The 25,605-nt window shown below is 38.7% G+C and overlaps 1 protein-coding gene and 1 pseudogene across 1 annotated transcript in view; both read right to left on the bottom strand.

The window, feature by feature from the left end:
• Nucleotides 1-25,605, bottom strand: part of NALF1 (NALCN channel auxiliary factor 1) — a 612,892-nt gene that overhangs the window by 498,895 nt on the left and 88,392 nt on the right. The gene's annotated exons all lie outside the window — the stretch shown is intronic.
• On the bottom strand, nt 23,404-24,453 carry LOC123838429 (PIH1 domain-containing protein 2-like; annotated as a pseudogene).

The raw sequence follows: 25,605 nt of genomic DNA, 5'->3' as shown, positions 1-25,605 counted from the left end.
GGGATGCACAACAAGCCCTGGAATCTGGAAGGTGCATCAACAAATAATCGATGAGTTATTGATCACAGCTGAGTTACTGATCACAGTCTTACCTGAGAATAACAGTCGTGCGCTCTTGAACTCCTAAGCTTTTGTTGGCAATTTTTCTCTATTCTGACTCCTAGGCCTCTCTCTGGGCATTTTCTCATTTTACCATGCATTGAAGTTATTTTTGTATTAATTTTACGTTCCCTAGTAGACTACAAAGACTCTGAGGGCAGGGACAGTCCCAGCATATTGACAATAACCATGTGATTTATAGCCCAATGGGAAGTCGGAGAACGAAGGTGGTGTTTCATGGCTCCTTTGACAATTGGATACACACACACACACACACACACACCAAATACAGTTGTGCCCTTGCGCGTGGGAAAGTTGGACGCCCTCGCGAGAGCACAGTGGCAGTGGCAGCAGCCGCATGTCGTGGGCTCTACAATGCTTCCCTGCTGGAGTTTGCTCGTTGGATTGTTCCCACAGGTTGATTACAGCCTTGCTATTGCTGGTGTCAGTAGGTTTCCCCGAAAATAAGATGCTGCAATTCACAGGCAGGAGTAAATCCGCACAAATAAGCAGGAAACCCACTCATTCCTTTGTGCTTAGTTATGACTCTCTTCAAAATGTTCCCACTGTTAGTTCTCTAAAGAACCCGCAAGTACGGAGCGTGGCCCCAAGTGACATGTTACATTCCCACTGTTCAATTTGGGTGTCAGATCACCGTTCAAATGGGAAGGTTTTAGATGGTACCTTTTTTCAGCTCAATCTTGCTGCTTACAAATTCTGGTCATTTAAGTTAGTGCTTTTAGTTAACAAGTTATGAAAAAAGCCGGAGGGAATCAAAGACTCATGAGCTAATTGTGAGTCTGAAGAGGCATGATCGAGGAGCGACATAAAGGCTAACACAGAAGTGCCCATGCAGAGGCAGGCAAGACCCTTCTCCGAAATGTAAAAAAGAAAAAACCAAATGAATGCCACCCCACCATATTAACCTCATGTTCTATACTGACTTGGCAAGTGAGACTCAGAGACCTCAATGGCCTGTCCCAACCCCTGGAACAGGTCTGCATTTCTAATTACATATATGTCCATGAACTGCAATTTCGTGGTTTGCCTGGTCAACCGGTTTGGTAGCCAGCTGAGGACCACATCAACTTTTCCATGACCTTCCTTTGTTCTAAACATTAAAGTAGGGGCGCCTGGGTGGCTCAGTCATTAAGCGTCTGCCTTCGGCTGGGGTCATGGTCCCAGGGTCCTGGAATAGAGCCCCACATTGGGCTCCCTGCTCCGTGGGAAGCCTGCTTCTCCCTCTCCCACTCCCCCTGCTTGTGTTCCCTCTCGTGCTGTCTCTCTGTCAAATAAATAAGTAAAATCTTTAAAAAAAAAATAAAGTATTATTATTAAGTCCTTGTGAACAGCACTGTTAATAGCTGCAGGACAGAAGATCATAAGAAGCACCAGGAACCTCCTTATTAGCCATTATGTAGTTTCCGGTTTTTGTGATTATTATTAATGATTTCATGAGACCATTTCTCAACAGTCTGCTGTTGCTTCTATTACGTAGCTAACAATAAATGAAATTCCTGGGTCAAAAGTGATGAATATTTATAAGCTTATTGAGCCAAATGATTTTGAAATAAGTTTTATCCACATTCCAGTGCAAAGCAGAATTCCCATTCACTGAATCCTAAATTGCATCCGATATGCTCATTCTAAAACTAATTGATCTCCAAACTATGGGACCAACTGGAAGATCACTATTAATACAATCTGTATAACTTGATAATGATATGTGATCAATTTCCATGTTTGTTAACCACTTACATTTCCTATACTATACTCATTTTTTTTCTTAATCCTAAAAGATTTGCTGGTTTCTTGAAAAAAGTAGGACAATAAAACACTATACTTTATTTAGTTTCACTGTATACTCTTTAATAAATAACTTTCAGAGGAGCTAAAAGTACCAGAGTAGAGACACATTTCCTAATTACTTGTAGATTTCTTTTCACATTTTTGTATGAGGTATCAGTTACCTCTAAAGTATTGCAAGTGATCCATCGTACCATTTGTGTGCCTGGTGGAAACAATTTCCTTCTTCTTTTAATGTAGAGGTCAGAATATTCTTTCTGAAGAATACAAAATGCATCCATGTATGATTTGGGAGGAGAGAGATTAAGTCACTTGGACAGTACAAAATTTTTACAGAGTCATAAATATGAGCACAGAAGAAGCAGGGAAAATGGTACTAGTTCATTCAGTTTGATACTAAGGTGCAACATTAAAACATTTAAAAATATAAATCTCTGCATTCAGCACTATTTTACTGTGTAAAGTCAACAAAATGAAATGTAAATCAGTATCACCTACTTATCATAGGTCTCATTCAAGTGTTGTTTCTAGGAGAAACTTGATGATATTTTTGAGAATTTTTTTTGACTGAGAATTCTTATTAACATTGTTAATAGTGGGGTGCCTGTGTGGCTCAGTTGGTTAAACATCCGACTCTTGATTTCGGCTTGGGTCATGATCTCAGTGTCCTGAGACTGAGCCCCACATCAGGCTCCATGCCCAACATTGGAGTCCACTTGCGATTCTCTCTCTCCCTCTCCCTTTGAACGCCCCTGCTCATGCTCTCTCTCTAAATAAATAAAATCTTAAAAAAATTAATAGCATATACATTTTATTTATGTCCAGCCACAAAAGGAAAGGATACCATAATGCTTTCTTTTTTTCTTTTTTTTTTTTAAGATTTTATTTATTTATTTGACAGAGAGAGAGAGATAGCGAGAGCAGGAACACAAGCAGGGGGAATGGGAGAGGGAGAAGCAGGCTTCTCGCCGAGCAGGGAGCCCGATGCAGGACTCAATCCCAGGACCCTGGGATCATGACCTGAGCCGAAGGCAGACGCTTAACAACTGAACCACCCAGGCGCCCACCATAATGCTTTCTAAAATGTTTCCAATTAGGGACGTCTAGGCGGCTCAGTCAGCTGAACGTCTGCCTTCAGCTCAGGTCATGATCCCGGGGCCTAGGATCAAGCCCCGCATTGGGTTCCCTGCTCCACAGAAAGTCAGCTTCTCCCTTTCTCTCTCCCTCTGCCTCTCCCCCTGCTCGTGCTTGCACACGCTCTCTCTCTCAAATAAATAAATAAATAAAATCTTTAGGAAAAATGTTTTCAATTAATATTTATTTCTACATATGAGAAGTTTGCTTTGGATAAAAGGTCACCAATTTCTGGTTCTGATGAGCTTTTATATTTTCTGTATAAAATGACCTCGATGGAGAGCCTCCATTGGACCAAAGACGCGGCAACTCTATGAGTCTTACATGAGTCTGAGCTTTGCCCAATCTCCCTGCTTCTCCTCATTCCCTGCCCCCAAACTCTTTCTCATCCTCCTAACACTCAACTTGGGTCAAATAATCAGTAACTTGGGAATACACAAAGACAAAATGACAATACCACTCTGCCCAGTAACAACAGATTATTAAGAGCTTTCCCCTACAACTTTAAAATGGGTAAGTAAAAAGGCAGTTGGAAATGGAGTCAATACCTTTTCAAAAGGGCTATGTATAATTTGCAAAAAGTAAAGTGAAGTTTAAATTTTATCATCAAAGATCACGGTTGCTCAAAAGTCTGACTGCGGAGTTTTTCTGGTCATACATTAGACAAACTCTCACCTGCTGGTACTGACCTCGCTGAGTCATCAGGAACATATGGTGACAAACACATATCTAATGTATTACTGGACTAATGCCAAACTGATTCTACAAGGTAAACTGTGTTATTTATTAGGGCCTAGGGGAACTGAACTCCACCGTGTATTCAAATCAGTATGACTTTATATATGTCTTGCAGAAATTATACTCCAAAAATAATGTTTTCATATTATCTCAGATAACACATGTATGAATGTAGAAAACTACGCATTTTCCCACTGGAAATGACAGAAGCAGGATGAGAATACCCCATTAGGAATAGAAACAAAGCCATAGAATAGAATCAGGACAATCTGTGAGGTATCTGTTGATAACATTCTATCTGCTCTCTTAATCTCTGGAGATTAAAGAATGGAGATTTTGAATTACTACTTTTGGTTTTGGGGGGAATTAGTGAAGAAATACTTAAAAATCAGTGAAATGTCATTTACACTGAATTTCTTGAAATTACATAGGCTCTGTCATTGTATTATTAAACACTATTCATCTTTCAGATTCATTAAGTGTAATAAAATTAATACCTGTAATTATGAAGCTAAAAATGTTTGCATATTAGTTTCACCTACTTTACCATAAGTCAAATGATTAGTAACCTAGACGACTCTCAGATATTAGTGAATGTACTCACTTTGTCCACATGATCACTTTATAAATAGGCAACATTTTGCACGCATCACTAGTCCAAGAATGGTTTGCCACCTGGGTGGAATACTCTGTTAGTTCCTGCCAGTTTTCTTGGGGAATCAGAAAAATAAGATTACAGCATATGTATGAATGAGCGAGGGATAATGTATATGCTTTGAGATGTAAACAAAAGAAGGTAAACTATTTGTGTGGCTTAAAGGGTGAAGTGGGAGTGGGTGCACATGAAGGTAGTAGACAACAACTTCAGATATCATTAAATTTAAGAGCTAGAGTGTCAGTGACCATCATATTTATTCATTCATTCATTCATTCAATATACATTAATGTGTTCCTACTATATGCTAGGCATAACGTTCATTCCCTTGAGTAGCATTTTGTTAGTTATAAAACAACAAAATCAAATCAATATTAAGATAATCCATTCATGGCAATATATATAGATTCATCAATGGCATATCTGACATACAATTCCCACACCTATTCTTTACATCAGGTTATGGTGCTAATTGGATGTTGAATTCCATCAACTCTTAATGACTTTCTCTGAGTGTTGGTATCCCAAATGGCAAATGTGGTTAGAATATTCCCTACCATTTCACAGGGAAACCTTACTAAATAGTAATTCTACACTGGAAAATAATTTAACCTCTCCTAGGATAAATATTTGCAAAAGCATAATTGATCAAGGACATAATCAATTTATTTTTAATTTAATTATTGTTTTGTGGATAAAGTTATGAAAAAGGATAAATGCTTTCATCATTAATAAGAAACAGCTATTGAGCACCTGCTTAACTGCTTTTATACAGTCTTCCTGAAAGGCAATCTTATTGAATTCCTATACCTAAAACCACTATATAAAAATTGAAAAAAAAATGCTTTAAGTAAATAAGGTAGGTATTTTTTTTTTAAGCGTGAAAAGACAGCCATTTAAAATCATGCCCCTGACATGCATCTCAATCCTGAAGACATACTAACTGGATTTAAAAAAAATTCTCTTGATGCAGTTTTTGCTTCTTTAACTTAGCGCAGACACACAAAATTTTGCTTACAGGTGTCCCTTACTCAGTGTGTGCAGAAGCATCCGTTTGTTTACTTCCCTCCTTCTTTCCTGACCCTTTCTCACAGTGTGTGAACTCCACATGAGCAGCACTGATATCCGTCTCGTTCGTGGAGACAGCCACAATCCCCAGGGCACAGGGCCTGGCATCTAACAGAAACCAGATAGATTGTTTTTAAACGAAGGAGCAGATGAGTGAACGGCACCATGCGAAGAATTAGGGACACCACTGAGAATGTAGAGATAAATCCACAGAATTTTGCCCTGGAGGCAAGAGGCAGACACTGTCAGTCCTACCCCGACACATTCCCCGGGCACGCACATTTCCTGGCACGCACATTTCCTGGCACGCACACTTTCCAGGCACACCGTGTGGTTCTGTCCCTGACTGCTTCCTCTGGCTTGCCTGGTTCAGACTGCACAGACCAGGTGGCGAGGGCCAGGGAGTTGAGTGTACCTGGGCGTCACCCTCAACCAGTGCCAAAGGGAACTTAGCACACAAAGAACCCAGCTTCTTCCTCCCTGGCAGGAACACGCAAAAAGTCTTACAGATTTCCAGAGGACTGAATCTCAGTTTCTCAGAGCATCAACCTGCTCCTTAACACACATCCTTCCCTCCCCTCTTCACACCTCCCATGCCCCCACAAGTGGATCAACTCCAAAATAAATTGCTTGTACTCAAATCCTTGTCTCGGTCTTAACTTCTGGGACAAGGTGCTTATATTCTGGTAGGAAAAGGCACACTTAAACCACTCTGGTATAATACTAACAGTGATAGAGGCCGTAATGGAAGTGCACATCCAGTGCTAGGGAAGGTCATGGGAGGGACTGGACCTGAAGCATCAGTTGAGATGAGAGGGTATTTAAAGAAGAAAGGAACCACGGATGATATCCCAAGTCCATCACTATAGGTTACACTTCATAGGGTTAAGTCATGAGCGACAGTTGGGATACAGACATGAAGAAGTTGAGGGTATTCTTAACCAAGTAAAAGGGATGAGAAACATATGGGGGCCGTAGGGCAGATTTGTATGGAGAACACAGTGAGTGTTTCTGTTTGTCTGGCCATGGGCTGTGCAAAGGGGGTCAGGAGGAAGATGGTTAGAAAGGGGACTCTGACACTAGACACAGAGCATACTGTATATCTGACCAAGAATTGTGATTATTGGGATGCCTGGGTGGCTCAGTCGGTTAAGCGTCTGCCTTCAGCTCAGGTCATGATCCCAGGGTCCTGGGATCGAGTCCCGCATCGGGCTCCCTGCTCTGTGGGGAGCCTGCTTCTCCCTCTGCCTCTGCCTCTCTCTCTCTATCTCTCATGAATAAATAAATAAAATCTTTAAAAAAAAAAAAAAGAATTGTGATTATTTTGTGGAGGTGACAGGAAGCCTTAATGATTTCTTTTAAAAGGTAAGTGACACGATCTGCATGTGCCTTAGGAAAATTGATCTTTCAACTGTGGAAAGTAGATTAGCACCGGGAACGAGAGCAGTGAAATCCTTGTAGAAGGCTAGCCCAAGAGTCTAGGTAGCAAATAATGACGCCCAGAGTTAAGAGTGCAACAGAGAGCCTGGGAAAGAAAAGACAGAGGTGTATGTATTAAAGGCAGCCCGGTTGGCAGTTAGGCAAGGGCATGACTATGAGAAGGAAGCACAGAAAGTAAGCAGACAGAGAAGGCTTTGACTCAGACGGACTTGGGTTTAATCCAACGTGAGATCTCGCAGGCTCTTTAAATCCTCTGAGATATGAACATTTTCATTTGCAAGAAAGGAAAGAAGACATATCCCATAGGCTTGTGAGGCCTCAAACAGATAATGCATTTAAAGTCCAGAATGGGGCCTGGAGAACATTAAGCACGTGATTAATTGAGGATAGTTACTGTCACTGTTGTGAAAGCATAAAGAAGTATTCAAAGTCTTAAAAAAATGATATCCCCAAGGCCAAAACTTAGCCAAAGGCATTAACACCTCAAAATAAAGAATTTACCAATCAGAAGAAAGAGGTCGTTTATCAGCCCGGAACTAATGATTAAAGAAAGCACGGCAAAAGGCAGGCACGTGCCCATAGCCCAGTTCAGCACACTGGTCTACGTGAATCATGCAATTCACGCCTCCTCCTCTGCTTCCATGATCTCGAAACAACCTTGAGATTATACTTCGGTTTCACTCGTTGGTCTGCCTACAGGAACACAAAATGCTGGTCATGCCAACCTGAGAAATCTGCTTCCTGTAAAAGCGGTATTTTTATTGAAGTTCGATAAATTCCCATTGGAAATTCATGCATATTCTCCTACGACAAGGTTTAGCATGATTATACTCTCCATACCAAGACAAATTCAAGTTTCTAAGGGTACAAACCTTAAGATTGCACTCTAGGCCAAGAAGAACTTAGCAGAAAGGATCTGTTTGTACATTTCATCTCTCTCACGGTGCGTGGCACACGGAAGCCCTGAATGATTCAACTGTACAGCTTTTTCATACTCCTTCATTAATATTCATAACTATCTCATCGGCCACGAGTAGGCTGGAACCATTATGAACATCAGGAGAAATCTTTTAACGAACATGACACTATGGGTATTCCAATCTTTTGTGGGAAGTTCCGCAGCCCAAAGAGTCGAAGGTAGCTTTTCACCACCACTAGAACGCACGTAGCAGAGAAACAAGATAACCCATGGTTTTATTATTTTCTTAGAACTACTGACGCAAGGTTTTCTTTCTACCTATGGAAAGTGAAGCAGAGCAAGACTAAAGGCAGGGAGTCTCCCGACACAGTGGGAAGAAGCAAGGAGAGAAGTCGGCTGGCACCTCGGTCACAGCGGAGCCGGGGAGACAAGCTGCAGAGGCTTGCTAGCACTCAGTTTCCATAAATGCTCCTGAGACTGTTGCCTGAGATTATGGAAGCCTCTTAAAGTTCTAACATCCTCCCCGCAGCTCCTATTGTCCCGACCTGATTTCTCACTCCTTTTTATTTCATAATGGGATTCAGAGAGAAAAAAAAATTTTTAAATTGTAAAATATTTATCATGACCGATGTTATTTTTTTCTCATTAAAAAAAAAAACCCTCAAATGAGGGTATTCCTGTTCTCGAACAACGCGCCAATATTTATTATTTATTGTAGCCAGTGAGGCAGGCAATAACTCAGATCCTGGGCTCACCTCAAGGTGTTTAATAAATATTGATGATTCAATCTGTGTCTAAAGGAAATAGATATTCTGTTGGGGAGAAAAAAGTCAAGTTTCCTCTGAAGACATTACACAAAAACATTCCATTACAGCACTCAATTTTTCACTGTTTAGCACTTTGTTTTAGCATAGACTTTTGAGATCGATTGCTCTTTAATTCATCCACAACGGCACTTAGGGGTTACTCTCTTATTTACCTCGGGATGTTGCCGTCAGAAAGTCTGTGTTCTTACAGAGTTATTTTCTACATCTTTGCTGGAGATGCACTAAAATTTTGAAGCTTCATCTCAAGACTCTATTGGAAAGGGACACGATGTAGTAACTCTTTAAACAGGGCCTTTCAAGCAAGTGTTCACATATTTCCCCCAAATCAGACTGAATGAAGAGTAAACGTTCTGCTCTTCCTGCAGGCGGCTCCATTCTGAGATAGAACAGATTCCTACTGTAATAAATGTGCCCAAAAGACTACCACGGCTTCTACTTTCTATCTGAACATTTGTGAACATGTATACCACGATCCAAACTCAAAGGCGCGATATCTGGCCTTCACAGAAAGTTGGCAGTGATATTATAAAATTGCCCCAAAACATACACCACCAGGTTGTGCTCAGTAGCTGATGAAGCACAAAAGCTGGCACTCTGTTCCCGGCCCATGAGAACAACTAGACCCACGGAGTCCAGCCACGGCTCACAGCCTGGGAGGGCCTACGATGATAAGGAGGGGGACCACTGACACACCTGTTCCATTATCCCCCAAGGTGCCACTACCGGGATTTGTAAAGACATTTCCAGAGCTGCCAGGGACAGAACCAGGGCCAACAACACGGTGCAGCCTATGTCCAATGTCATCGCTGTCACCCAACCCACTCAACACCAAACAGAGAGGATTTTGCCTTTTTTTTCCATCCCCATTTTCCTGATCCCTCTCTCCATTTCCCAGTTACTCTGTGCCCTTCTGCCCTTTATCTTACACGTTCCCTTCCACCCCCTACTCCCATTCTGGCTCTCTCCAGACAAGGTCTTGCCTTGCTCCAAAAAGACGACTTCCTTCCATATTGCTCCCATACTGCACAAAACTATGATTTCGGTAATAGCAGATTCTTAGATCATTTTACCATGTTCCAGGCACTGTACCAAGTACATCCCATATATTAATTTATGGAATACTCCCAATAACTCTATAAAATCGGTACTATTATGATCTCTATTTGCAGTTGGGAAAATAGGTAGAAAAAGAATATTCATCTTCCCAAAGTCTTCAGTAAGTGAAGAACACAGGGTTTGAGACTGGGCAGTGGGACTTAGGGGTCCATGCTCGTCCACTAAAACCTGCTACCCCCACTGTGCCATTGTGTAATATGAATTCTTTGAAAAATATTTAGGTTTGTTGAGATCTACTTTATGCATGGCTTAATAGATGGTTTTAAAAAGTAAATGCATAATATATAACTAAAAAGTGTTTATATGTAAGGGCACCTGGGTGGCAAAGTCAGCTAAGTGTCCGACTCGTGCTTTCAGCTCAGGTCATGATCCCCAGTTGTGAGATGGAGCCCCAAGTCAGGGCTCAGCAGGGAGTGTGCTTGAGATTCTGTCTCTTCTTCTCATTCTCCCTCTGCTCCTCCCACTCTCCTTCTCAAATAAATCTTTTTTAAAAAAATGTTTATATATAAACACTTATTTTATGCAGTTTTTAATAAATCACATTTGTTATTCAAACCTTCTTTATTTTTGCTTCTTTTTCATTTTCTTGACCTATCAGTAATTGAGAGACATATACTGAAATCTCCCATCATGACAGCAAAGTTCTATAGTTCGACCAGTTTTGCTCTGTCACTACTTTAGGCTTTTTTTTATTAATTGTACCCTATTCTAAATTATTATATCTGTCTGGGGAATTACAGTGAACTCAGATGGGAAGAAAAAAATCGATTAAACTGATTTGTACTTGAGTGCGAAAGAATCCCCACTCAAACTTTCCAAGGCCATTTACATTTTGAATCAAATGATTAAATAAATAATCTTTTTAATTTAAAAATCTATATAAAATCTAAATAAACCTTTTACTTGTAAATGTTTTTAAAAGTTATTGATGGAAATATTTCCATGCAGCCTAGTTCCCCGAACTGCTTGAATCTCACCAGGACTTTGATCTCAAAGAAAGCTGGCTTCAGTGCTCACAAAACTTGTCTACATCCAAACCAATACTTCTCCAAATTCTATCCACTCTAATCCATTCTACTGACAGATAAATGTTCCTACAGTTCCATCACTAATTTTATTTTTTCATTGTCCATTGAATAAAATAGGTGTCACGACAGTCAAAACCTTTACAACTTGACTTCAATTTCCATCTTGAGCCCCGATGCTTACACTTACCTTATGCTATAATCAAAGCATTATTTGCTGTACCCTGATCATGATTTACATTTTCTTCCTTATGTCCACATGGTCCTTTCGGTTTGTAAGACATTCTGTTCCTTCTCTACCTGTAAATAACTGCCATCCTGTGCAGCTAATTTTTAATGCTTATTTTGTGAAGATCAAGCCTTTTACTAGATGGGACCTTTCTCCTAATCTACTGAAACGAGGTTCTCTTCCAACTGTTAGGAAATGAACATCCATCCTTTGGTTTTGTTAATTATACATTTGTTTTACCTCACTCTGCCTTATTCTACTCTATGAATTCTGAGTGCAAAGAGTATTTTACTTATTTCTCCATTTCCCCAAATACCTCCCTCAATAAATATTTTTTCAACAAGCCCATACTTTTGCAAGATGGCCAAACCCTGGTGTAAATCTAATATATGGAAGGGAGTGAGGAGTCTCATATGCCCATATTCTATAATCCACACTCACCGTGTCTTCCACTTTTGTTCGACACTGATAACTAAAATTATGTCATGTAACAGTCTTCTGGAAGATAACTCTAAGGAAAGAGTAGTGTTTCTTCAAGAAGAGTTCTGGACATTTTTTAAATCTAATAACTCACTGTTAAAATGTATATATGACTCTCTACTGAGACTGTAAAAAGTTAAAGTTAAGAAAACTTAAAGGTAAAATACTTAATCCTAAATTTAATTATTTCTGATTTGTTTCCTGCATACGATCAGTGGCACATTTCATAGAAGGATTTTTGTCTCACCAAATACTGTCCCTGTTCTGATTACTAATCAGGAGCATCTTAAGTGAACCAGTTATCAATTGAAAGAGCTCAGGCTATTTCGGTAAGTGATGCTTTCAATTCTAACAAAATGACAAAGTTGAATCTCAACTATGGTATTTTTTAAAGATTTATTTTGTATTTTAGAGAGAGAGAGCGTGTTGGGGGAGAGGGGACAGAAGGAGAAGAAGAGAGAGTCCCAAGCCGACTTGAGCGCAGAGCCTGACATCAGGGCTCAATACCACGACCCTGATATCACGACCTGCGCCAAGAGTCAGACACCCAACTGACTGAGCTATCCAGTAATTTAACCACTCTTTTCCGTGGCATGGTGAAAAACATTCCCAGATTCCCCATTTTTTATCAGGTAGCAAATGGGATATTGTGTGTTAAATTACTCTGAAAAGAATAAAAGGTACAAGAAAATGAAAAGCATGTAAATTCTATCAAGTACTAGTCCATCTAGTTTCTCAGTAGGTAATTTTATATTCTTTACTAATTTGAAGTACGTAAAAATCTTCCGATTGGAGTTCATAAGACACAAACTCACCGTTCTGTTACTTGTATTATGTACAAAAGGTTGCTTTGCAGTTGCACATAAGATATCCTGTTTAACATAAGAAACAGAATAGAAATCTCAAAATAATAAATGAACAAGTCTGTATGCTTTACCAGCATTGGCTATTTTTGCTAAATATACTGCATTCATTCACTGATACAATTATTCTCTGTGAGTTCAGATTATTAAATTTCGTGTGTTTCTATTTCTGCCGAATCGCTAGTGTTGACAACACAGTTCCTTGAACAATGTAAACTCAACAAATATTTGTTAACTGACCTGAGAATTAATTAATACTCATTAGTCAGGAATAATTTTTGAATCAGAAGCATTGAACACCCTCTGGTATTTAACTTAATGTCTTGAATATTTAATTGAAGCTAGTAATAAGAATTGGAAATGTTTAGCATATGAAAATCTATGTGCTACATCCTGGGGTAGGGAATCTCACACACATTCTTTGATTTACTCATGTTATTTGTTCTTTTACCTGCCAAGGATGAGTCTGAGGATGAAGGAAAGAATGAGAGAAGGAAAGTGAGGAATCTAAAGTCAACCAGCTGAAAAAGGCCATTTAGCTGCAGGGGAAAGTATCAATATAAAATATACATGTCACATCCATAGGACATTATATAATATCACAAATGACATTAGAATAGACGATGAGCAACAAAATGAGTAGCATCACCATTATTATACTCCCCAATATCTGATCATCTTTTTGTCTGTTTTCTAAAGATTTATTTATTTATTTGAGGAGGGGAGGGGCAGAGGGAGAGGGAGAGAATCTTAAGCAGACTCCCTGCTGAGTGGGGAGCCTGACAGGAGACTCAATCTCATGATCCTGAGATCATGACCTGAGTGGAAATCAAGAGTCAGCTGCTTACCTGACTGAGCCACCCAGGTGCCCCTGATCATCTGATCCATAGAATGCTATATGTGGTGATTCTCCCTGGAAATCAACTGGGGAGCTGCCTCAGGGTGTAATGTTTAGATATGTATGGCATGTGGCATATTAAAACCCTGAGAAGCTTTATTAACATTGCCAAAAACATATTTTGGGAAATCTGCATTATAAGGGATTTTCTCTTAAAAAGTTATAAAAGGAAAGAATCTGTAACGACAGAGGAAATTTTAAGTTGCGTGGGAATTCACTGCCAAGTTCACCTGTGTGTAGAGAACTACCAGAGTCTCCACCATCTGAACCACCAGAGCTGTAAACATAATAGAAATACAATGCAAAGCGCATAGGTAATTTTAACTATTCTGGTAGTCACATTAAAAAAGTGAAAAAGGAACAGGTGAAATTAACTTTAATAATATATATATTTTTTTAATTTTATTATGTTATGTTAGTCCCCATACAATACATCATTAGTTTTTGATGTGGTGATCCACGATCCATTGTTTTCGTATAACACCCAGTGCTCTACACAGTACATGCTCTCCTTAATACCCATCACCGGGCCAACCAATCCCCCTTCCCCCCTCCCCTCTAAAACCCTGTTTGTTTCTCAGAGTCCATATTCTTTCATGGTTCATCTCTCCCTCCAATTCCACCCCCCTCATTTTTCCCTTCCTTCTCCTAATGTCCTCCATGCTATTCCTTATGTTCCTCAAATAAGTGAAACCATATGATAATTGACTTTCTCTCCTTGACTTATTTCACTTAGCATAATCTCCTCCAGTCCCATCCATGTTGATGTAAAAGTTGGGTATTCATCTTTTCTGATGGCTAAGTAATATTCCATTGTATATATGGACCACATCTTCTTTATCCATTCATCTGTTGAAGGGCATCTCAGCTCTTTTCCACAGTTTGGCTATTGCAGACATTGCTGCTATGAACATTGGGGTGCATATGGCCCTTCTTTTCACTACATCTGTGTCTTTGGGGTAAATACCCAGAAGTGCAATTGCTGGGTCATAGGGTAGCTCTATTTTTAAATTTTTGAGGAACCTCCACACTGTTTTCTAAAGTGGCTGTACCAACTTGCATTCCCACCAATGGTATAAGAGGGTTCCCCTTTCTCCACAACCTCTCCAACATTTGTTGTTTCTTTCCCTGTCCATTTTTGCCATTCTAACTGGTGTAAGGTGGTATCTCAGTGTGGTTTTGATTTGGATTTCCCTGATGGCTAGTGATGATGAACATTTTTTCATGTTTCTGTTAGCCATTTGTATGTCTTCTTCAGAGAAGGAACAAACAATCCTAAAATTTGTATGGAATCAGAAAAGACCCCGAATTGCCAAGGAAATGTTGAAAAAGAAAAACAAAGCTGGGGGCATCACGTTGCCCGATTTCAAGCTATATTACAAAGCTGTGATCACCAAGTCAGCATGGTACTGGCACAAAAACAGACATATAGACCAATGGAACAGAATAGAGAACCCAGATAGGGACCCTCATCTCTATGGTCAAATAATTTTTGACAAAGCAGGAAAAAACATGCAATGGAAAAAAGACAGTCTCTTCAATAAATGGTGCTGGGAAAATTGGACAGCCACATGCAGAAGAATGAAACTTGACCATTCCCTAACACCATTCACAAAGATAAACTCAGTGGATGAAAGACCTCAGTGTGAGACAGGAATCCATCAAAATCCTAGAGGAGAACATAGGCAGTAACCTCTTTGACATCGCCCACAGCAACTTCTTTCAAGATACATCCCCAAAGGCTAGTGAAACAAAAGCAAAAATGAACTTTTGGGACTTCATCAAGATAAAAAGCTTCTGCACAGCAAAGGAAACAGTCAACAAAACAAAGAGGCAACCCACAGAATGGGAGAAGATATTTGCAAATGACACTACACATAAAGGGTTGGTATCCAAGATCTATAAAGAACTTCTCAAACTCAACACCCAAAAAACAAATAATCAAGTCAAAAAGTGGGCAGAAGATAATAGTATATTTTATTTCACATAATATATCCAAAATCTTATCATTCAGCATGTAATCAAAATAAAAATTTTCCCTGAGATGGTCCACTTTCTCATTTTATACCTTATCTTTGAAATCTTGTATTTTACATTTGCAGCATATCTTAACCATAGGCTAAAATGTCAATAGTCAAATACAGTCCTAGCAAAACAAGAACGGTATGCTTAATGTAAATTTATTTTACACTGCATACCTAATTTAAATCAATAATTTAATTTAAATTGATCAAAATGAAATAAAAATTGTAAAACTTCATGCCCCCAATCGTACTTAACACCATTTCAAGGGCTCAATACCCACATGTGGCCAATGGCTGCCACATGCGGAGAGCACGGGTCTAGAGGCTCTGTGTATCATCTGCAGGGAAACAGAGTGAGCTCACAAGATCATCCACTGAGACCAGAATATGCTGCAAGAACTTCACGCTGTCCCACAGGAAGGTCTGTCTGGGTCCTACACAAAGTTACCATGGGAATGGAATTTCTCAAGGAGGGGAGGCATTATTTAACTCATGTTTAACTGATACTAAAACAAACTGGATCACATTTTTTAAAAGTCTCCTCATAAACTATAATCCATTTAAGCTTTTGATATCTGGATGTGTTTTAGAATGAAATGGATAATATGAATTCCTACTTTTATGTTTAAAAAAGGCAGAATAAAGGAAATAAAAGTTAGTCTTTGGGACAAATCCTGAACCACCACAATATTGCAGATTTCTTTAACATCAAAAACAAAACAAAAAAGAAAAGCAATAAGCGAACAAACAAAAATTCACAGTGATGTTACAGTGATAAGTAACAATGCTTTTAATAGATATTAGCTTTCCACTAAAATAATAATTATACTGTATTACTTAATTGGACAATTCTAGTAGAGAATCGTAGCTCCAAGTGGTATTTTTTTAAATGTTACCATGGAAGTCCTTTACACTAAAATGTCATAAAATAAAATATTTAAAATTAGAAAATAAACTTCCATAAGGAATATTTATTTTCTTTAGAAGGATAAAAAGTGTTAAATTTGAGGGGTGCCTGGGTGGCTCAGTCGTTAAGCGTCTGCCTTAGGCTCAGGTCATGATCCCAGGGTCCTGGGATCAAGTCCCGCATCAGACTCCCCGCTCAGCAGGAAGCCTGCTTCTCCCTCTCTCACTCCCCCTGCTTGTGTTCCTTCTCTTGCTGTGTCTCTCTCTGTCAAATAAATAAATAAATAAAATCTTTTTTAAAAAAAGTGTTAAATTTGAAATAACTGATTTTAAAATCTGTTCTATAAACAGAGGACAACCAAAAAAAAAAAAAAAAGGCAACGGAGAAAGCCTACTTTATTTAAAGGCTGGATCCTAGAGTGCATAGGTGTTAAGTCTGAGGATTGGCAACCATATTTTGGAAGCTGCTTGACTGAGCGATGAAACAGAGCAGAAACTGATTAGTCTCTGAGTTACAATGCTGAGTAGAAGGTGTTATTGAGCATTCTAAAGTGGCAACTTCATTTCCTCCAGGGCAAAGCACACTTGGAAAGGAAAGCTGCTTTACCATAAAGTAATCTATTTTGTAGGCTTAGGAGGTTTTAGCGGGATGACATGACTTAACCTTTCTGGAGTGGGTAAATTATTCTAAGACTCATAGCAAAACAGCAGAGTATGTTCCAATAATATTTCACATTGCTTTGCCCAAGGTAGAGGTAAAAGAGAAGTCACATTCGTATTCTTATGGAAGCCTTCTTTCAGGTTAAAGATAATGAAAAAGTGACCTTGAAGAATAGCTGCTTTGTAAAGAGTTGGATAACATTATTGAGATTAAAAATGTAACAGCTATATGGTGCCAAACAACTGGTCTTCGGATTAACCACAAAGAACTAATTGTCTTGACTATTTTATTTTAAAAACATCTATTTATTTGTCAATTATGAGATTAGATCAGGTTATCTCATGCATGCACAGTTTATTGAATAAATAATTAATAAATAAATAATTGTTCTTTAAAACAGACTGACTTAATCTCAATAGAACTTTCTACGTATATATCACCTGCTCAATGGTTTTGAATCTGCACAAATGCAAGTCCTGTTAAGGCACTACCTTGTAAAATAGTTACGTCGCTAAGGCTAAATCGTGATGAGAAATACACGGCAGAAATTCATAGATATACAGTGTGAAGTGGTTGCCCACCACAAAATAACTTAAAAGAATCTCAAACTTACTCAATGCTTTATTACTGACTATAAACATATTATACATATTTATATACATTTACATTTATAATTTAAATTACCGTCAAATGAAATTCATGTAATCAGGGCACACAGAACTTTTGCATATATAGCAAAAATATAAATTTTAAATTTTGCAAAATATATTCATTTTTATTACTTTATCAGTGTCAATTTTTGAAAAACGGTATTATATGTAAGAAAGACTTAATCACTGCTACATGATTCACAATAAAACAAAAATATTAAATGACTTAAATTTAATAATTAATGGCATGTCAGATGTTTTAACTATGTATCCAATGTTATATTCATTACACAAATTACACAACACTTTCTTTTCTTCTACATTAGAGTGTCAATCTATTAATCTCCTAATTATCTTTCACCATTGTATTAGCCTACATTTAGACTTTGGCTGTAACATAAGCACCACGGTTTAATAAGATGAAAGCAGATTTAATGAGATTCTTGGTTGCTTTTTAAAGTCAATTCGTTTATGCTCTAAATCTTTCCAAAAAGATTTTAGACTCTTAACAATTTGTTCATAGTCAACTTATCACCTTTTAGGTAAATGGTCTACACAAGGACAAAACGGCTTTCTTCTGAAATACTCCTTCTAGCCCTGAGTGTCTCTATGGCCATCTGCCCTTTGGATGTTTGTCTTCCTATCTAAGGCCTTTCCTAGGATCCTGACACATTTCTAACTTCTTGAAGTCATTACTTTTCTAAGCGGTTATAGCCATTTTTCCTATTTTTAACTGGCTTCTGCTACAGGTTACCAATGAACTTTAGCCCCTGATTCTTCCTGACCCCAAATTAGTTGTTGAGTTTCTTGGCACCAACATAATAAATCTTCTTTCTTGTTATTGTTTTAATTTAAATGTGTTTGATCATGACAAAAACAATGGAAACATTTCTTGAAAATGTTGAACAGATGATGAAGAAATACAAAGCTATGTTTGCCAAAACTTGAAAAATTCATGCATTTATGGTTAGCTGAACTTCAACAAAAGTGCCAAGAACACACAAGGGGGAAAGGGTAGTCTCTTCACTAAGTGGTGCTGGGAAAACAAGTTTCCCACAAATGCAGAAGAATGAAATTGGACCCTTAACTCACGCAGATCAACTCACAATGGATTAAAGTCTTAAATGTAAGACCTGAAACCATTAAACTTTTAGAAGCAAATACAGGGGGAAAGCTTCTTGACATTGGCCAAGGCAATGATTTTTGAATGTGATCTCAAAAGTACAGTCAACAAAACAAAAACAGACAAGTGTTATTACATCAAACTTAAAACCTTCTGCACAATAAAGGAAACAGAGTAAAGAGGAAATCTAAAAAATGGGAGAAAATATTTGTAAATCATACATCTGATAAGTGGTTAATATCCAGAATATGTAAGGAATTCAAAAAAATCAGTAGTAAGAAAACATATAACCTGATTAAAAAATGATCAAAAGACCTGAATAGACATTTCTCAAGAGAAGACATATAAAAGGTGAAGACATATAAAAAAGAGAAGACATGAAAAGGTGCTCAACATCAACGATTATGAGAAAAATACAAATCAAAACCACAATGAGATATCATCTCATATTCTTAGGTATTATGAAAACGACAAAAGATAACAAATGTGGGAGAGGATGTAAGAAAAGGGAACCCTGGTGCACTCTTGATGGGAATGCAACTGGCCATCATGGAAAACCTCATGGAGATTCCTCAAAAACTTAAAAATAGAACTACCATATGATCCAAAATTTCCACTTCTGGGTATACATCCAAAGGAAACAAAATTAGTATCTCAAAGAAATATCTGCACTCCCATGTTCATTGCAGCATTATTCATAATAAGGATAATAATCAGGATATGGAAACAACCTAAGTGTCCATTGACAGATGAATGGATAAAGAAGATAAACACACACAGTGGAATATTATTCATTCCTCAGAAAGAAGTAAATCTTGCCATTTGTGACAACATGGAGGAACCTGGAAGACATGATGCTAAGTGAAATAAGTCAGAGAAAGACAAATGCTGAATGATCTCACTTACATGTGGAATTAAAAAAAAAAAAAGTCCAACCCATAGAAGCAGAGAGTAGAATGGTGATTACAAGGGGCTGGGGTTGGGGGAGAAATGGGGAGATGTTGGTCAAAGGGTGCAAATTTGCAGTGGTGTAGGATAAATAAGATGTCAAAATACGGACATGAGTATACTTAATAATAGTACACTCATCACACACCAAAATATGTTGACTGTGAAAAGATTTGGTTAGCTTAATGGTAGTAATCATTTCAGTATGTGTATTTATATCAAATCAGCACGTTGTACACCTTAAATATACAGAATTTTTATTTTTAAAAACCTCCTCATAAAAGAAAGAAAAAAAAAAAAACGTTGAACAGATGATGAAGAAATACAAAGCTGCGTTTGCCAAGACTCCAAACTGGCAGAATTTTTTTTAAAATACATAAAACTGAGTCAATTTTTATTTATGTCAAGCAAAAGAGAAAATGACATACCATTGATCCACGGAGTATGTTCTATGAGGAGTTTTATATAATTTTCCTGCTCAAATTTTTTTGACAGCCTGAAGACATTGTAAATAAACTTTATAGAGATCCATCGCCATTATTTTTAAAGTGTTCAACAGAACGCAACACTGGGGCAAACGAACAGGATATAGCTGAATGAAAATAAATGCAAAGTGTTGCCTTTAGGTTCAAAAACTTCATGGATAAAGATAGATAAAGATGTGGAGTGGTGGCTCTGAGGGTGTGAGTGCGAGGTGAGCAAACAGATTGACAATGCCAAGAAGAGGGTCTGTGGCTGTTCAAGGGCAGGTCCAAAAAGGAGAAGACCATGCTGGAGAATACAGTGTTCTTTTTTTTTTTTTTTAAGATTTATTTATTTGCGAGAGAGGGAGAGAGGAAGAGAGAGAGAGTGTGCAGGAATTGGGGCGGGGGCAGAGGGAGACACAGAACCCATAAACAGACTCCCCGCTGAGCGCGGAGCCCTACACGGGGCTCGATCCCAGGACCCTGAGATTGCGTGACCTGAGCCGAAATCAAAAGTCAGCTGCTTAATTGATGGAGCCACCCACATGCCCCAGGTGTTCAGCTCCGACAGGACATTTTAACCAGAGATATTTACAAAATAGAGGTCACACAGAAGAGAGCTTTCAAAATGCCGGTCTGCTGATGATAAAGAAATTTTCTTTAATCCGTGGAAAAATGTGAGAAACATAAGGACTAGAGTGTGCGTAGTTCTACAACATGTTATAAGATTAAGTTGTGGTCAAATATGGGCTGTTTCATTCTGAGATGATTTTCTTCCCACTTTTTAAGTGAAATTTATATTTTTATTTATGCAATGGAAGTGAAATTAGATCCACAATAGTGATTTTTTTTAAATGCAATCACTTGACAATCCTTTGATCTGATTTGAATTTACTGGTCCATTAGATTCAAAAGTCTGGGAACTAGTCCAAAAAAGGGATACCAGAGTATTCAGAATTATTATACTGATTTATACACAGAGTATACAACACACACACATTTCAGGTCTAAGGGGAAGAAACGAATGTGTTCCCAATTTCTTAATTTGGGATTCGGGGATGGACAGACAAGTAGGTCCCTGCATGGTTTTCCTCTGATTTCCAATCAACTCAAGAAAAAAAAAGTGCTTTCCGAAAGTTATCTTCCAAATTTCAGTGAAGAAACCGGTCATGAAATGAATTTAAGCAAAACAGGAATGGAAACCATAAAGGAGACCAAAAAGGATTTCTGGCCTTTGTATGAAAGTGGGGGAAGAGGTCTCTGAATGATGTTTTCGTTCTGAGACCACGTGATTTTGTAGTTAACTATTTTAAGAAATGTCTTTGCACACTTGTCTTCTAAATTCACTGCAGTACTTTCATCTGCCAGTGTGAATGAGAATAATGCCTTCATATACCTAAGCTCTTAGAAAGGCTAGAAGATGCGCATACTGTGGAGGAGTGGCAAGTAGAGCATTTGGTCTTCAATTTTTGGTTATTTTTTAAAACATCTTTCACTTTACTTTTCTGGGAATTTGTCATTTTCTCTCCATGGCTCATCATTTTTGGTTTTCTTGTCTTTGTCCCTACTGTTGCTTCCCAGTTAAAATGCTCTTGTTTTTTTCTACCTGTTAGAATATCACGTATCTTTCAAAGTTCAATTAAATACCAGTTTATCAAAGAATGTATTTTTGATGACCCTGTCCAAAAGTAATCAGGGGCTCTTTTGTTGCATTTCATACCAAAGTGATTTCTGTTCAATTTATTTTGCATACTAGTTTGTAAATGTCCAGAAAGCAGGAATTATCCTCTACTTATCTCTGTAAATGCCACAGCTCCTATAATGAACATAGGTTATTTCATTATAGACAAAACCATTAGAGCTGCTCAAAATTAATTTCAAATATGCTTGAGTGCAGGTGTGTTTGCACACATATGTATAAACATGTAGGAGAAAAGTTACAGTCTACTGCAGACTTAGGACTAACCCAAAGTTGCAGTTGGTAGCATTCGTCAGAATATAATATCGTGTGCGGGACAACTAGGAGACCTGTTACTTAAGGAGCAATAAAAATCAGACCCCGTAAATTCACCTGGCCACAATTTTTATTTATATACAATTCTATGACAATACTATAGATTTCTACATAAAATATAGAAGTTACAAGTAAGGAAAAATGGGTCACTACTGAGGAAAAAAAACCTACTTTCAATTTTTAGTCCTATTAAACCCAGAGTGTCTAATGAAATCCTGCTTTTCAGGTAACCAAAGACATCGTGTCTAGTGTTTCTTTATAATATTTCATCTGTGTGACCCCAAAGTAAAATCTCTATCTGCCAGGTAGAAGCTAGAAGACTTTTTTGTGTGTGTGTAAAATGTTAAATTATTTTTCTGGGGGCTCTACATTCCCAAAAACAGTCGCAATGTTTCAAAACCAAACACTAATTCACATCTAAGAAGAGTATATTTCATAAAGATGCAGAACAGTGCTCAAACTTTAATGTGCATAGAAAACATCAAGAGGGCGCCTGGGTGGCTCAGTTGGTTAAGCGACTGCTTTCGGCTCAGGTCATGGTCCTGGAGTCCCAGGATCGAGTCCCGCATCGGGCTCCCTGCTCGGCAGGGAGCCTGGTTCTCCCTCTGACCCTCCCCCCTCTCATGTGCTCTCTCTCTCTCATTAGTCTCAAATAAATAAATAAAATCTTTAAAAAAAAAAAAGAAAACATCAATAAAAAGCTTCTTATGAATTACAACTTTGATGTAGTAGTTCAGGGCTGCACCTGAACTCTGCTTTCTTAAATTTTTATTTTTATTTCCTGATGTAAAAATTTCCTAGACCAAAAAAAAAAAAAATTTTTTTTTTCAACCAGTAAGCCAAGAATTCTCCCATGTTACCTGAAAACAAATAGAATTTCCCAAATCAGGGGCGCCTGGGTGGCTCAGTTGGTTAAGCGACTGCCTTCGGCTCAGGTCATGATCCTGGAGTCCCGGGATCGAGTCCCGCATCGGGCTCCCTGCTCGGCAGGGAGTCTGCTTCTCCCTCTGACCCTCCTCCCTCTCATGCTCTCTGTCTCTCATTCTCTCTCTCGCAAATAAATAAATAAAATCTTTAAAAAAAAAAAAGAATTTGCCAAATCATATTTGTTACTTTAAGACCATTAGAAATACCTTCAAAAAAAGTGTATCACGGCAATACTGTTTTTAGTAGTTTCTGCTTCATGCCAAGTTTGAGAAGGAGAAAGAGTTAAAAAAAAAAAAAAAAAAGATAAACAGTTGATGAGAAAACATCATTTGGTGAAAAAGAACTCTTACAAAATACAAAACTAGTGTTTAAGATAAACCACTGCCTCTTCACCCATCATGAAGGTCCTGTAATTCATATGCCGTTAGCACCGAAAACCCAAAGCAGATGATGCTCTTGACTTCCACCAGTGGCATTGTGATGATTAATGTAGCTTTCTCTTTGATAAATTTTGCTGTAGTCATTTCAGTATGCACAGATTCTGGAAGATTCAGATGTAATCTGTACTTCTCAGAGACCTTGATCAATAAATCATCTTCAGAAACACTAAGGTCACAGAGACATACTGAATTACTACCAGGTGATTTAACTTCTATTTCAATTTTCAGAGGTTTCTCATTCTGATCAGCCACAATTTCTAATTCATAGGCTGGTCTCTTCATCTCCACCTGGGTCTCAGTAGTGGAAATGTCTTCCGTCAGATACCTTGTTTTGCTTGAAACTTGGTCTCTTGGCAATAAAAGTTGAAGAAAGGGTCCTGGATTGCTCACAGTACTGCTTCTGATCTGCTCAAGGGTCAGGTCTTCTCTCCTTTTCTCTCTTAAGCCCATGGGGTCGGTTTGGATTCTGGTCAGATTTTGTTTCATCCTTTGAGTGTTTCCTTTTATTCTAAATTTAGTAATATTGTGAGAGTAATAATAATAGTAGTAATAGTAATAAGTTCATTGAGTTGTCCTCAATGCATTTCACGGCCATCCATATTAATTGAGCTTCTTGCACATGGCGCTTTTCTCCGCCTGGAGAACACCAGCATTGTAGGCTACATCAACGACCATGTACACCTCTGATGTCTCAGACATATCTTCTGGTTGGCCAGGACTTAGAGGTACTGGATGAGTGGTTGACTGGGGAGCTGGGGGAATGGTTAACTGTCCTTTTCCACTGACAAAGCTTGATAAAAAAATGTTGTTTTCTTTCATTTTCAGGATCCTGGCGTGTAGACAGAGCTAATGGTTCCGGGGCACACTGAGCTGTCTTCCCTCTTCCAGTGGCTGTTGAAGGAACTCCTCAGAGCTCTCAGGGCTGCTTTCAGCTAGATCATCTTGGAGGTTCCAGAACTGAGTAACTTGAGTGAGCAGCCCCTTTCAGGAAGACTCCATGATTGAGGTAATAGGCCTCTGAAGTCCCTGCTCTTGGTCTCTTGACCTGAATTCTGCAGGTTTACCAAGCTTCTCCAGTGATGGAACGTTGCTGGTCCAGAGACTGCACTTTGAGGAGCAAAGATGCAGAGTGTGGACTCGCACTTGAATCGATCATAACGAAATATCAAATTTGTTTAATGTCACTGCATAGAAAGCATAAATACAAAAATGCATGTAAAACAGAAAGAAGTAGATAAATCACGATGGAGACACCACATTTTAATGTAAAGTGGGAGCCCAGGAAGGCCAGACAGAGCTTTTGTATCTTCACAACTGTCATCTTAAAACACGCATGCTTAGGGGCGCCTGGGTGGCTCAGTTGGTTAAGCGACTGCCTTCGGCTCAGGTCATGATCCTGGAGTCCCTGGATCGAGTCCCGCATCAGGCTCCCTGCTCGGCAGGGAGTCTGCTTCTCCCTCTGACCCTCCCCCCTTTCATGTGCTCTCTCTCATTCTCTCTCTCTCAAATAAATAAATAAAATCTTTATAAAAAAAAAAACACGCATGCTTAACTATACCCCCCACCTCCAGGGATCCGTCATCATTTGAATTATTCCTGTCGCCCATAAACCATGGATATCAATTTTCACAAGAACGTCATAGGTCAGAGACAATCCTACAGGGTGCAAGGGAAGAGGGTGAGTGAGCTGTGAAAGCAACAATTAACCTCAGAGAGACGATCTGCACTTCCTCTTTGCGCACAGTAAACAAGGACAGAAGCCTGGGCGCACAGCAAAATGAATCGTTTGGTCGCCATCAAAGGTGAACAGATCTGATTTTGTTGTAATGATATCCGATATGGTGGTCACACAAATCTTCACAATGAGTCTCATGAATTCTTTGTTGCCTTGTTAGCATAAGTTTCACGTAATAAGTTCATATGAAAGGCTACAAACTGATATGTGTGTCTTCACTTCCAGTTGTCCCTCAGGATAAATGTTCACTCAAAGTTACTTTGTAGAGGAAAACATTAGATGCAAACGTGACTCTGGACCAAAGACTTACCTTCACACAAAAGCCTTGCCATACACAGGCTTTGAGGAGACACCGGATGCAGTCTGTGCTTTGAACCAGGAGCAGGGTTGTGATGAGGCACCATGAGCCGGGGTGC

This window comes from Mirounga angustirostris, unplaced genomic scaffold (genome assembly GCF_029215605.1).
Source record: "Mirounga angustirostris isolate CCGP_5_RB_7025 unplaced genomic scaffold, mMirAng1.0.hap1 SCAF_3, whole genome shotgun sequence".
NCBI classification, from domain to species: domain Eukaryota; kingdom Metazoa; phylum Chordata; class Mammalia; order Carnivora; family Phocidae; genus Mirounga; species Mirounga angustirostris.
The sequence above is the reverse complement of the archived record's forward strand: the minus strand, read 5'-3'. Positions and strand labels throughout refer to the sequence as shown.